Source organism: Sminthopsis crassicaudata, chromosome 2, assembly GCF_048593235.1.
Source record: "Sminthopsis crassicaudata isolate SCR6 chromosome 2, ASM4859323v1, whole genome shotgun sequence".
Classification (NCBI taxonomy): domain Eukaryota; kingdom Metazoa; phylum Chordata; class Mammalia; order Dasyuromorphia; family Dasyuridae; genus Sminthopsis; species Sminthopsis crassicaudata.
Window position 1 is genome coordinate 51,112,964 of NC_133618.1, and position 15,848 is coordinate 51,128,811.

At 37.3% G+C, this 15,848-nt stretch overlaps 1 protein-coding gene across 2 annotated transcripts in view; it reads right to left on the minus strand.

Annotated features, from left to right (window-relative positions):
- Positions 1 to 15,848, minus strand: part of ZNF469 (zinc finger protein 469) — a 687,769-nt gene that overhangs the window by 515,555 nt on the left and 156,366 nt on the right. The window lies entirely within an intron of this gene.

Genomic DNA, 15,848 nt, shown 5'->3' on the forward strand with positions numbered 1-15,848 from the left:
TCTAAACATATTTGTACATTTGTCATTCTACACAAGAAAAATAAGATCAAAAACAACAAAAAATTGAGAGGAAAAAAACTAGCAAAAACAACAAAAAAGGTGAAAATATGTTGTGATCCACATGAAGCTCTCTCTGTATCTGGAATTGGCCTAAATCCTTTTATTGTTGAAAAGAACCAAGTCATCACAGTTGATCATCACATAATCTTGTTGATGCTGTGTACAATGTTCTCTTGGTTCTACTCATTTCACTTAGTGTAGGTTCATGTATGTTTTGCCAGGCTTCTCTGAAATCACTCTGCTGAAAGTTTCTTATAGAACAATAATATTCCATAATATTCATAAACCATAATATAGTCAGCCATTTCCTAACTGATGGGCATCCACTCAGTTTCCAGCTCCTTGCTACTACAAAAAGGGCTGCCATGAACATTTTGGTGCATGTAAAGGCCTGGATTTTAATCCCTGCCTCCTGCTCATACTAACTGTGTAATCCTAGCAAAGTCATTTTGATTTTGAGTGCTTCAAGTAATCCTCAATAAAATGTGAATTACAGATTTGCTTCAGAAAAAAGGAGTTTCCATCCTGGGAGTTCCCTCCATTGACTTTAGTGAAGTACACTTCTCTACTGTTGAAATACAATGAATTTGTATAGTATTTGAATGATTTAGGATTGGTAGAAGGTAGCTAGAAAATCACTTCATGCAACAGATTTTGTAAAGCTACCACCTGGCATTTTCTTTTTCTGAGGCATCATTATTTCCAATTATGTGTGAGTGTCAACATCCTTCCTCCCTAATCTCTCAAGCACCTGCTTCTGGCTATTGGTATTCAGCTGCTAAGCAACCTTAAATAACAATGACCCTCAGGTCTGGCATCCCTGCTGCACAGATGATGGTCTGCACTACTGGACTGACATCCTGCTAGTCCCAAAAAGATGGTGCTAATTCCAAGACAGTTATGTGATGGAAAGGGGAAGAAGACTGGTCTCACATGACTGGTCTGAAACTTGTCTCCATATTAGGAAGAGGAGCCCACCAATCTGAAAAGCCTGACTAATAAGAAAGCCACAGGCTTTTTCAGTATCACCCTTTCTTCACCTGCTAATGTCTTTGCAACAACCACAGCTGGGGCCCTAGAAAGAACCTTTGTTGTCCATGTGTAGCACAGAGATAATAAAACAAACATAAGCCATCCTTTTCCTCTTTACTTCTGTGCCACTGAATAAATGTGAAGCTGACTTGGGCAATGTACTATACTGCAGTCAGGAAGCGGCTAATTAATATGAAAGCTGTGACTACCAGGGGCCCCCAAGGCATGTACTGGATACTTTGAAGGGCTGTACTTCATCTCCTGCCATCTTCTCACTCCCAGAGACTAAATTCTCCAAGTTTGGCATGGGGTAGTGGAGGAGGAAGGCAAAGATGTTGGATAGAACATCTCTATTCAAAACTATGTGATGGAAGGCACCAGGCAATGGCAAAGCTAAGACATTCAGATTTTCCAAACGACCAATTCTTCCCAACCACAAAACCTATTCTCATAAAATCTGCAAACTCTAAAACATAACATAAACCTGGAAGAAAGGCTTTCTCTTTTTCCTCACCCCACCAAAAGAAAACATCTGCTGGTGGCTTTGGGTCAGCTGGGGCTGAGGGTGATAGAAGAATGCTACTGTAAAGAGGATGGCAAGACAGACATCTGCCCACAGAAGGGTTTATGGAATTGTGGAAGGGGTGGGAGGAGAACAAGCTCCCCATGTGTGTACGAAGAATATATATTTTTAGGGAGGGGTACTACCCACCTAAGATACTGTGGCTTAAAATGGCTGACTACTCATAGAGTTAGGCAATACAGAAGGCTGCATGAAACAGCAGAGGGAGGACCAGCTTTGGAGTTTGGAAGGTTTGTGTTCAAGTCTTATCTCTGGCATATATGAACTATGTAAGCCAGAGGAGTCATTTAACCTGCAGAAAAAAAGCTCCACATGTGCAAAAAATGTTTGTAGCAGCTCTTTATCTAGTGGCAAGGAATTGGAAACTGAGTGGATGCCCATCAGTTGGAGAATGGCTGAATAAGTTATGGTATATGAATGTAACGGAATATTATTGTTCTATAAAAAGTGATCAGCCCACAGACTCCACCATGTGCTTTGGTGCAGCCTTGGGGTGGTAAGGCATTCTCCAGCAGCCAGATTTTTAGCAGTACTCCAGGAAAACACAAACACACCAGTGGGTCTCAGCCATGCCATTCACCACCAAGGATCCCAGGTTAGTATCAGGTAAGCAGCCAGACCCCAATACCGCCCCCCAACTCCACCTCTTCAGAATAGCACCAGACACAGACACAAGGGTCCCTTGTGAATCTCAAGGCAACATATCAAAGAAGCATCAAGTGAATAATCAGTGCCTGCAGCCACTGGCACAGGAAGCCTAAGACAGTTCTCCTTCTACTCTGGAGCAGAGCTTAAATTTAAAAGAAATTAATAAAACCAAAAATAATAAGGTTTTAAAAAAGGAAAAAGGAATATGACTGTAAAAAGTTATTATGATGATAGGGAAGACCAAGAAACAAACACTGAAGAGAACAATTAAAACGCCAATGGGCAAAAACTCAAAGAAAAAGGGTTAGTAATCTCAAGCCCAGAAATAACTCATGAAAGAGTTCAAAAGACATATAAAGAGAGATGGAAGAAAAAACTGGAAAATGAAATTGAGTGATATAAGAGAATTATTGGGAGGGGGAGTCAACAACTTGGACAACTACTTAAAAAGTAGAATTGGCCAAAAGGAAAAGGAGATACAAAAATCCATGAAGAAAATAATTCCTTAAAAAATACAATCATCCAAGTGGAAAAAAAAACAAGTCAATTGAGGAAAACAACATCTTAAAAATTAGAATTGGGCATGTGGAAGCTGACAACTCTAAGAGACATCAATAATCAATTTAACAAATTCAAAAGAATTAAAAAATATAAGAAAATTTAAAATACCATATGGGAAAAAAACATACTGACTTGGGAAATAGTTCTAGGAGAAATAATATCAGAATCACTGGACTACCTGAAAGCCATAATCAAAGGGAGGACATCATCTTTCAAGAAATTATCAAGAAAAACTTATCTAATGTCCTGCCAGAGGGGAAAATTTAAAAAAAAATAAGTCTACTGATCACTATACAAGAGAGATCTCAAAATAAAACATAAACAAACACAATACCCAAATTTCAGATCTATCAGGTCAAGGAAAAAACACTAAAAGTGATAAGAAAGAAACAATTCAAATACAAGGGAGTCCCATTCAGAATTGCAAAGGACTTAGCAGCTGCAACATTAAAGAATCAAAGGCCACAGAATATGATGCTTTGGAAGGCAAAGCAGTGAGGATTACAATCAAAAATCACTTACCCTGCAAAATTAAGCATAATACATCAAGGGGGAAAATGGTTATTCGGTGAAAAGAATAACATTTGGGTTTTGTACTTAGCACATAGTAGGTATGTTATAAATATTTATTGACTGAGTGATTGATCATTTAATTGAAGAGATTGTCAGAGAACCTGAATTTGAATCCTGAATATTCTGCTTCCTATCTGTGTGAACCTGTACAAGTTACTTTCCCTTTTTTGGTCTAAATCTATTGAATACCAGATGGAAGTTCGTTAGGCAGATTATAATCAGTCAGTTGAGCATTTTATTAAATAAATACATATTATGTTTTAGATAATGTGCTAAGAATTGGAGTTTCAAAAAAATAAAGAAATGAGTCCTGCCCTCAAGGAGATCCTATTCTAATGGAAGAGACTTGGCAAGAAACTTCATACATATAAGCTATAAACAGTATAAAAATTGTACCCACAAGATACATACAGTACAAAGTTGCACATACAAGATATATAGTATAAGAAATTATATATATTATATATTTATGTATATGTATATATATATACACAGTATACATTGCAAACACAAGATATATACAGTATAAAATTATACATATACATATAGTATCAAATTATACATGCAAGATACAATATAAAAGGAAGTTTATCTCAATGAGAAGGTATTACTTTGGAGAAAGGAGGGATGGCAGAAGGAAAGAAAAAACTGGGAAAGGCCTTTTGATGAAGATAAAATTTGAGCTGAGTCTGGAAGGAAGTGGGGGAGGCCAGGAGGTAACTCTGAAATTACATTCCAAGAAGGAGAACAATCAGTGAGAATGCCCTGAGTCAGGATATGGAGTGAAGGAATAGCAAGAAGTTCAAAGTTCTTGGATCATAAGATACATAGAGGGAAATATATTGCAAGAAAATTGGAAAGGTAGTCACAGGCCACTTAAAGGGCTTTAAATGTCAAACAAGAGGTTTTGTGTCAAACATTTGAATAGGAAGTCATGGTAAATTCACAGAATTCATAGAGGTACTGAGAAATGGGGAAGGGGGAAAAATGTACCTGATATGTATGCTGTTGCCTTTAAGAATATCAAGATTATTCAATGGAAAACTTCAAACATTCATAACTGTCCATGCTGAAAAATTCCTTATAAATAACCTGGTCTAATATCTTCAATTAAGTAGCCATCACTCTATACTTTTTTTGTCTCTCTATCATCACTACAGTCCTTCCATGAACCAAATTGTTCACAAAATCAATTATTCATGAAATCAATTATGTCTGAAGTCTGATCTAAGCAGGGATGCTCTCAAAGAAGGAGAGGATGTGTGACAGCCTCTGAGCTAAGTCTTTCTGTGCCTCAGTCACCTAGCCCAAGGCCCTAATGTGCCTCTGCACTGTTAGTATGAATCCAAAAATAGCATATCAGGCTTTTAAGCATCCTCTACTCACGCAGCTGAAATAAGCAGGAAATTGTTTTCTACCAGGGATAGTATTCAAATTTTAGATTCCAAGAATAAGGATGGAGTAGATTTTGCAAGAAAGCAATAAAGAAGTTATAGTTGTTTTCACACACTTTATTAAGAGCCTCAAATGTCTCTTAGAAAAGTTGGAAATACAACATGATTAATGTGGAAATATGTTCACATGACTGCACATGTATAACCTATATCAGATTACTTGTTGTCTTAGGGAGGGGAAAAAAAAGGAGAGAAAGAGAAAAAAATTGAAACTCAGAATTTTATTTAAAAATGAATGTTGAAAACTATCTTTGTATGTAACTGGAGAAAATAAAATTCTATTTACCCCTCCCAAATAAAAAAAAATTAAAGGTGGAAATATAGCTTACTTGGTCAAATTCTTCTCTAAAGTCACATTTTATGTACTTCCTCTTTTAGCTACTTTAAAGATGAGAGCAGACTGAGAAAAATAAGTGTTAATCTGTTGCTCATGCCCAGTCCTTACCTAAACAACAATATGTGTTGAACAAGGGATTACGGTAGCCAATGTCAGAGGCCTCATGCCAGCATAAAGTAACAAGAGCCTTCCTTTAGAACCTAATATTATGTTTTCTTTTGAACATTTCCTCCAGCAATAATTCCATAGTAAGTCCTCATAGTCATTCACCAGTTCCAATCCAAGCACTTCTGAGCAGTTTAGAAATAAGTGAGTCCATAGGTGTGTGAAGTTGTGTCCATTTAATTGCAGGATGCAAAAAGTCTCAAGCTAGACATGGTAGCACATAACCATAATCCTTGCTATTAGGAGAGATTAAAGCTGGTGGATCGCTGAAATTCAAGAGTTCTGAGATGCTATAGGACATAAGCAAATCAGGGGCCCTCATTAAATCTGGTACCAAGATGATGAGCCTCCAAAACTGGGGATACAACAGCCAGCTTAAAGGGAGAAAAATGGTGCAAGTCAGAACTGGAGCTTCTGTGCTCCAACTATGGGATAAAGTCTGGGAGCAACCATTATACTTCCAGCCAGGGAAAGGAAGGGAAACCCAAACTCAAAACAACAGCCACTACAACAAAAACCATCATACATAACAACCTAAGAACAAAATCATGACCTTGTAGATCTTATTTTCTCTCTTCACTTAGGAAACCTGCTAAATTTTAAAGATCCTTCTCATGTTGGGCTAAGAACATAATTTTCTTCCTTTTGGTATCCCGAACTACAAACTAGACACTGGGCCCTGCAATCAAGGATGCCTTGTAGAATCATTCAGCCATGGGCAAGTAATAGCATCACCAGCATAGCATTCATATGGCTCTTAATAATTTGCAAAGCACTTTAGATATGATTTTCTTGGATCCAACGACAACTCTGTGAAGTGCTATTGTTCTCCCCATTTTATAGATAAGGAAACTGAAGGAGAGAGAACTGAAGTGATTTGCTCTGAAGTAACAGCTAGTAAGTGTCTGAAGCAGAATTTGAACTGTCTTAAGTACTGTGCTAACTAGCTGGTTACTTGAATTTTCCAAGTCTCACTTTCTTCTTCTTTAAAATGATGGAGTTGACCTAGATGTACTTTACAACTCTTTTTTATATTTAAGCTAGTGATCCTTTGATAAGCCTGATCATTTTACAGGTGAAGAAACTGGCATCCAGAGAAGGGAAATGTGGAACATAACAAAGATGATAAATAGTAGAATTAGGCATTGGATTTCAAGTCTTCCTCCAGGAGGACATGGATCCAGCTGCTCAATATTTTTTTATTCTAAATTCCTGAGAACTCTAATGTTTCTGTTCAAAGCAAGTAAGTTTTAAGGTCAGGAATAGAGATATAAGACTTTGAGCTTCTCAAGGTAGAGACAGCACAAAGAATCCCCTCCTTCAAGAAGCACAAAATCTAATAGCAGAGACAATAAGCAAGCAAATCTGGACAAGTAAGCTGTATTCGGATCAACTAGGAAATAATCAACAGAGGGAAAACAATAAAATTAAGAAGGATCAGAATCTTTTTATTATACTGTGTTATTAAAAGGCTTATTATTTATTCTTTAAATTAAAATAGAAAAGAAAGATCAATAGTTTTTTCTTTAACAACATGCCAGGAAGGAAGGAAGGAAGGAAGGAAGGAAGGAAGGAAGGAAGGAAGGAAGGAAGGAAGGAAGGAAGGAAGGAAGGAAGGAAGGAAGGAAGGAAGGAAGGAAGGAAGGAAGGAAGGAAGGAAGGGAAGGAAGGAAGGAAGGGAAGGAAGGAAGGAAGAGAAGGAAGGAAGGAAAGGAAGGAAAGGAAGGAAGGAAGGAAGGAAGGAAGGAAGGAAGGAAGGAAGGAAGGAAGGAAGGAAGGAAGGAAGGAAGGAAGGAAAGCTTTCTGTGGCATTTGGGATTTTAAATGGAAAGAGGCCAGAAAAACAAGTAAGCAGATGGAGGATGAAAGTATTCTGGGCATGAGGGGGCAACGAGAGAAAATGCTCAGAACCAAGAGTTGGAGCATTTTGTATAAACCATTATGATCAGATCTAAATTAATGTGGTAAGCAGTAAAGTATAAGAAGACTGGAAAAATGGAGTAGGTTATAGTGGACTTTGAACAATAAAGGATTTTATATTTGATCTTGGAAGTAATAAGGAACCACTGGAGTTTTTAAGTAGGGAGAACATGGTTAGACCTGTTTTTAGGGAAATCATTTTAGGAATCTTATAGAGCTTGGATTGGAGAGACTTGATGCAGGGAGAACTACCAACAGCTATGTGCAATATTTCAAGCATAAGGTGATGAGCATCTGCACTAGCGTAGAGATAATGTCAGAGGAGAGAAAGAGGGTATATTCAAGAGATGTAACAAAGGTGAGATCAACAGGCTTGGTTAAGAGGGTGGGTGGGGAGGTAAGAGATAGTGAGAGATCCAGGATGATTTCTAAGTTGTGAGCCTGAAGAACTGGAAGGATGATGGTGCCCTCAATAGCAATAGGGAAGTTTAGAACCAGGGGAAAACATGATGAGTTCAGTTTGGGGTATGTTGCATTTAAGATTTTTACTAGCCTCACCCCTCAAGTACAGCATACAATTTTAGGCACCCCATTTGAGTAAAGACATCAGTGTTCTAAAAAGCACCTGGAAAAGTGCAACTGATGTCATGGCTGTGTAAGATTCAGGAGAACACACTGGGATGATTAGTTTGAAGAAAAGGAAAATCAAGGGAGTACAAAAGCAGCTATTGGAAGGATGCTTTCATGGAAGTTTGATATTAGACATATTTTGCTTGGTGTTAGAGGCTACAACCAAGAACAATGGATGAAAATTGCCAAGAGACTAATTTAAGCTTGAGGAGGAAAAAAATCCTAACCATTGGTGCTATCCAATTCTGAGACTGGGCTGCCGTGGGAGGCCATGGGATTCCCCTCATGTGAGGTCTTTGCTGAGGGCTGGAGGACTACTTTTAGCTATGTGGTAGAGGGGACTGTTGTCAAGATACAAGTTAAACCAGAGATCCCTCCCAGCTTTTGTGATAGGAACTAATGTTTTTAAGAGCCTGATTCCTCTCATTTATCAGCTTCCCCAAAGAACAAAACAGAGAAAACGCAGGAAACGTTATCAGTGGTACAGTGTCTGAAGTATGTGTTCCTCTGGATCCCATGAGCTCATTCTATCCATACTGCCTGTTTGGAAGGTCTAGACATCAACCCCCTTTCATAGCAACACCAGCAGCAGATTGCCATTTCTTGGATGCTTCTGCCCTGAGATTTGTTGTTATTTTGTCAAATTCAGGGTGAAAATGCATGGGTGGTCTGGCCCAGCCATTCCAGAGGAAAGAAACGGAACAGTCACTGAGAGTAATGTATAAATACATCTTTGGCCAAGTGACAAAGGCCCAGTGGGCTGGGAGATCACACCAAATGCCCATATTCCTCAGCTGGCCTTGTGAAGCCTGAGATTAAACATAAATATTTTCAAACAGCCTCCCACCTCCCCCACAACCTGCTTTTTCCCTTCTCAAAAAGAGAAGGAAACACTGAGAAAACGGAATCTACTTCGGGAATGTATCTGGTGGGTCCTAGCCTATACCAATTTATTTACAGATTTGTATTTTCTATCATTTAATCAATAAGAATTTATTTAAATGTTTGCCATGTTCTGAACATTCTGGTGAGTGCTGTGCTGGAGTTATTGGTTTAATAAATGAAACAGTTCCTGACTTCAAGGAGTTTATATTCTATTGAGATAGATAGATGTATGTGTGCATGTATGTATATATTCAGTACACATTACATATACATATGTATATATGCATGCATATATACATATATCAGCATATGTAAAATATTTATATATATATGTATATATATATATACAAATATAGTTTTTTTCCTTTCTTCGAGCAATGCTAGCATATAGGAGGCACTTAATATTTGCTTTTTGCTGCTATTGATGATAATGCTAAGTACAAAATAAATCAAGGCAACTGGAGAGAAAGAGGACCCTAGTCATTGAGGATCAGGGAAAGCTCCATCAGTTAGTTTTCTCCCCCCTGAAAATACTCCTTTTATAATTAAATGGTATCCTCTTTCTCTGGCAGCCTCGAGTGTTTGCTTTAACTTATCCCCTTCATCCCGGATCTGCCTATTGCCAGGAATCTGGGGGGAAAGCCATTGGGGACACCCACACTCACGCAGCACTCGGCAGCCATACACACCAGACCTCTGCTGATTTGTGAAGTTATGAGTCTTTGCCTATCTGTTCTTTCCCAGACCAACTAAGCCACAGGGGTTTTGAATGTGCCAGTGACAGTGGTGCTGGGAGATAGGCCTAGAATAGATGGGTTTTGGGGGGGAAATTCAGCCGCAACAGCCTCCAAGCAGCTATTTGGGCATCCGTCCTTTGTTATTCTCCCATAGGCAAACTATCTGTATAACCACTGGGTGCATAGCGGTATAAAACTGTTAACAGACTGCCTTTGGAAAATCAGAGAAATTCAGTGCAATTTCCCTCCCCTGTGGTCTGAAATCTAGAATCAGATGAAACTGAGATGGAAATCAGAGTTACTTTCAAGTGGGAATTTGAGCCAAAACTGTGAAAACTAGGCAGGTTACCATTCGGCCTCACCAAGCCAGAGGTCCTATTCAGTCCTAAATTGAGCAAACCAAGAACAAGGCTCTTGACACAACCCCTTGGCTAGGTCAACTCCTTTCCTTCAATTTGACCAAATTAAACAGCATTGAGAACACTAGGAGGCAGCATCCTCCTTGGAAATCAGCAGGGAGGTTGGTGGAATGAGAATTGAAGTTTTAGCCTATCCCCTTATATCCAGCCCCTCATTTTAGGATCAAAGGTTTAGAGCTAGAATGGATGTTAGAGGCATTCAAAATTCCTTCTTATTGTTTGATTGAGGAAATGGAAATTAAGTGAGATTTGAACCCCAGGAGGGAAGCTGTAAGTCTCTAAATCTGGTGCTCCTACTTTTTGCCTTTTCCTCCTTACCCCTTCTTCCTTCATGATATTATTCAAGCTTAGATGGAAAGCAGCCTGAAGTCCTTCCTGTCTTCCCACCTCCCTCCCCCAATGCTAGTGACTTTCTTCTCAAAGTACCTTGCATTTAATTTCTTTTAATTTATTGATATTCATATTTAACATATATTGGATTACTTGTCATCTAGAGGAGGAGGTGAGGGGAAAGGGGGAAATTGGAACACAAGGTTTTTCAAGGGTCAATGTTGAAAAAATTATCTTTGCATGAAATGTTTTGAAAATAAAAAAGTGCAATTAAAAAAGAATTTATTGGTATTAATTCTTTTACATTTATTCTGTACATTTATTAGTTTTAGATGTACTTGTGACTCCCAAAAGAATGTAAGCTCTTTGAGAATAAAGATTACTTCATCCTTTGTTTTTACAAAATCAGTTCTTAGCACAATGTTCACTACATATTAGGCACTTAATAAATGCCTGTGGATTGGTTTGCCCAATCTAGGATCACTTGCACATCATTTAGAGAATGAAGAGGGCACCATGATGTGATGGAAGGAGCATTGACTTTAGACTAAGGAGGGATTTGGAAATAAATCCTGCCTCTGACGCTCACTCCCATAGAGCCTCTATTTCTTCATGTATAAAATGGGGATGATTGCATGTGTTGTTATCTTCGTCCCAATCCAAGTTCTGGCTATTGGCGTGACAGAACTTTGTACAGTTTGGGATGGATCTGTCACAAAATCTGACTCAATCCTCCACTCAGAAAAACCCTGGCAATGTCAGCTCTGGCTCATTTTGCTTCCCCATAAAAGTTCATGAGCTCCTCCGCAAGCATCCAAGATAACACACTATCAAATATTGGACAGATTTTATCTAATCATCAAAAACCACAAAATGGTCTTGCATCTGTACTTCACATAAGCCCCCTTTTTTCCCCTTTCTGGAGAGTGTCAGACAGTCTTTTCCTGTCATAAGCCATAACGATGCCCTATTTCTGTTCTACTATACTTTCTACCTATACAGAATCCTTTGATGTTCTCTAGGCAAAATAATTCCAATTATCTTCATCAATCCTCATAGGTTATATCATCCAGCTTTTTAAAATAATTTCTACTTTTTCCTCTGAATTCTCTCCATCTTTCCAGCCTCACCAAGGATGAGATCACCTCAGGATTTGCACAATTTAATAGCTCAATTTCAGAAACCAATAAAATAATCACTCTGGGTTATTAACCATCTTTTTCCATTTTAAGGATGTTAGTTTATTCATGTCTCCATGACATGACAAGATATCCTGGCACTCAGGAAGTTGCTTGTAGATAAGCTATTTCTTCCCTTCATACTCCAACCCCTGACCCCTAATTTCTTCCTCATCTGACTTTATAGAATGTCTTGTCTTATATAAACACCAGACTTCCACAATGTGGGCCCATGAGGAGAGAAACTATATTTCATCTAAACTCTGTTGTCTTTCTCAGGCTCTACCTTCTTTCTTTCCCAGTGCTCTATACTTTATTTCTGGAACCAAACGTATTATTTAATTGATATAGAGAACTCCTAGTGAGGAAGCTCCCTCAATCAATACATGGCAATTGTTCTTTTCATTAAAAAATTAATGCTAACTTCTGTTTTTATGTCACCTTCATTTTCAAAATTATTCTTCTAATATTCAGTCAGCAACCTGACATAATAAAAAGAAAAAAAACAGGTGGAGGTGAAGGAAGAGAGGTTAGGCAAAATTAATCAGCCTAACAACTGAATCTTATAGTATGGCCAGTGCTCCATTCTCATGGTCTTCCACCTCTGAAAAGAGAGAAAGGAGGTACACAGTCTTATTTCTTTTCTGGGAACAAACTTGGTCAATATAATGGCAGCATTGTTGCATGCAGACTTCAATTTTACTGGTTTCTTTGCTTTTAAAATTGTTGCAGATATTGCATGAGAGGTTTTCTTAGTTCTGCTCACTTTACTCTGCATCAACTCTTACAAATCTTCTAATACTTCTCTGAATTCTTCAAATTCATTTTTTCTTATAGCACAATAGTTTTCACATTACAATCACTTGCCACAATTTATTTCACCCTTCCAGCAAGCTATTGCTCTGCAATTTGTAATCTCAGAGACATTTTTTCTTTGGCTAGAGATAAAGAAAGGTTAAATGACTTTCCTGAAATCTCATAACTAGTATATATCAGAAGTGGGATTTGAACTACAGTCTTCTTTTTTAGGTACAAAATTTTTAGTAGTTCTTCAGACTGACAAGTACACAGATTAACAAAATCATGCTAAAAATTAAGGAAAAGAGACTTACATCTGAAACGGGTTAGTGAAAAGAATAAAGCATCACAAAACTGTACCAAGTAGTTACTCATATACACTTTTATCAGGTAGTCCTGGAGTCTGTCCAGGGCCAACATTTATTTCTCTTTGAGATCTATTCTCTTGCCCCAGCTTCTTTTTTATATATAAATTTTTATTTACAAAGCATATGCATGGGCAATTTTTTCAACATTAACTCTTGCAAAACCTTCTGTTGAACCCCAGTCTTCTTGACTGTGAGTCTAGCTCTCTGTCCATTATATCAATGATTCTTAAATCTTTTCATCTCAGGATCCCTTTATAATCTTCAAAATTGTTGAGAACTCCAAAGAGTTTTTGTTTATATGGGTTACGCCTGCCAATAATTGCACATTAGATACTAAAACTGATCATTTAAAAAATTTTCAGTTCCAGGATCCTTTTGCAATCTTAAACATTATTGAGGATACCAAAGAGTTTTTGTTTTTGTTGGCTGTACCTATCAATAATTACTACATTAGACATTAAAACTAATTGATTTAAATGGTCAAAGAATCTGAACAATTTTCAGATGAAAAAAGTGAAACCATTTCTACTCATATGAAAAGGTGCTCTAAATTACTACAGATCAGAGAAATGCAAATTAAGACAACTGTGAGATACCACTACACACCTCAGATTGGCTAAAATGACAGGAAAAGATAATGATGAATGTTGGAGGGGATGTGGGAAAACTGGGACACTGATACATTGTTGGTGGAACTGTGAATGGATCCAACCATTCTGGAGAGCAATTTGGAACTATGCTCAAAAAGTTACCAAATTGTGCATACCCTTTGACCCAGCAGTGTTTCTACTGGGCTTGTATCCCAAAGAGTTCTTAAAGGAGGGAAAGGGACCTGTATGTGCCAAAATGTTTGTAGCAGCCCTTTTTGTAGTGGCAAGAAACTGGGAACTGAATGGATGACCATCAGTTAGAGAATGGCTGAATAAGCTATGGTATATTAATGCTATGGAATATTATTGTTTTATAAGAAATGATCAGGAGGATAATTTTAGAGAGGCCTGGAGAGACTTACATGAACTGAGTGAAATGAGCAGAACCAAGAGATCATTGTATATGGCAACACCAATATTATTAGATGATCAATTCTGATGGACATGGCTCTTCTCAACAATGAGATAACTGATGGCAGTTCTAATGATTTTGTGATGAAGAAAGCCATCTACACCCAGAGAGAGGACTGTGGGAACTTAATATGAATCACAACATAGCATTTTCACTCATTTTTATTGTTGTTTGCTTGAATTTTGTTTTCTTACTCATTTACTTTCCTTTTTGATGGAATTTTTTTTTGTGCAGTAAGAGAATTGTATAAATGTTTATACATATTGGATTTAACATATAACATGCATAACAAACAACTAATTTTGTATATATAAATATATATATATATATATATATACATATAACATATATAACAAAAAGCTGATTTAAAAATAATTTCATAATACTAAGTTAAATATTAAACATTTTAAACAAAATTAAGATGAACAAGTGGTACAGTGGATAGAAGTCTGGACCTGGAGTTAGGAAGACCTGATTTTAAATTCAGCCTCAAACACTTACTGGCAATGTGATCCTGGATAGGCCATTTTACCTTTTCTTCCCTCAGTTTCTTTATTTGTAAAATGGAGATAATAATAGCAACCATATCTCAGACCAGACTTACTGTGAAGATTATATGAAATACAAATTATAAAGTGCTTTGCAAGGACTTGTAGAAGTAGCAATTTATTTAAAATAACAATAATAAACCCATTCAAGTTAACATAAAATGTATTTTTATGAATAATAGCTAAATTTTTCATAACAAAAATTTAATGAGAAGAATGGGATTATTTTGCATTTAAAAAATCTATTTAATGTCTATTTTACTAGAAAGCAGCTGGATTCGTATGTCTGCTTCTGTACTCAATCTTCTGTTTTAATTAAAGTGTATGAGGAAAATTTCCTGCCTGGAAAGACTAGGTAGTTGAAACAGGGAGGATTTCTTAATAGGCAAATAGTGTTATGAAAAGATTTGTCCTAGCGATCTCTTGAAATGATATCAGGAACCTCTGAAGGTTCACTTTGAAAACCCCTGCACCCATATCACACTGCCTCTGGCCCATGAAAAATGTTTATCAAATGAATGAATTTTGAAGAGAGTAATCTCTAGCCATCCTTTCCAGAGTTAAGTTCACTAAAATCGAATACCTCAACATTGCCTTCATGGCTTTCAAGATTCAAACAATTTGGAAGTGTTCAGGCTTGATGAACTTAACTAAAAAAGACACTAGAAATTCTTCAATATTCATTCATTCCATAAGCACTTACCAAGGGCCTATTATGTGCAGAACACTGCTAGAATAAGACAGTCCTCAAGGTACTTGAATCCTGGGTAGAAGTTAAGAAGTAAAACCAGATTATTATCACCTATAAACACATTAAGGAAGTATAAAGTACTAAACTTTGAACTTCAAGGTAAAAGTATAACCTTATCTCTAATGAATCCATCACACCTAGAAGATAGCTAGGTGATACAATGGCTATTCACTGGCCTTGGAATCATGGATATTTGGGTTCAAATCCCACTTTAGATGCTTATAAGTCATCTAACCTTTTTGAGATTCAGTTTTACCATATGAGAGGTGAGACTCAGTAGCTTCTAAAGTCCCTTCTGCAAATTTATGACCTTATAAGTCTTGAGGACTAGTCTTACACTATATAACACACCAAAATGCAAACAGGAATTAAACTTAGTGCCAAGGCACTGACCACAACAACACTAATGGTCTCATACGATAGAAGAGAGAAAACTCACCATCTGTTGATGGCTGTTCCTCACAAGTGGCTTTCCAAGTCTGCCCATGTTGTTTGGACATGTTGCAATAATTCACACTCCTCTAAAAATACCTGTGGTGGGCTTTAATTTATTGTTGAGTTATTCACTCAATTTATTGTTGAGTCAGATGTATGATTAAAAAGAGAAAGATGGTAGATTAGAGGCAACCCAGGTGATCTCTTAACATTCTCTTCCAGACAACTCAAAAACAGTGCCTCAAATACAATTTTAGAGGGGCAGAGCCAACAAAATGTCAAGATAAGACATTTTTTGGCCTAAGAAAACTCAGGAGACAGTAAGAGCTCTAACAAGTGTAGCAGCAACAGTAGTCCCAGCAGCAATTGTTTAA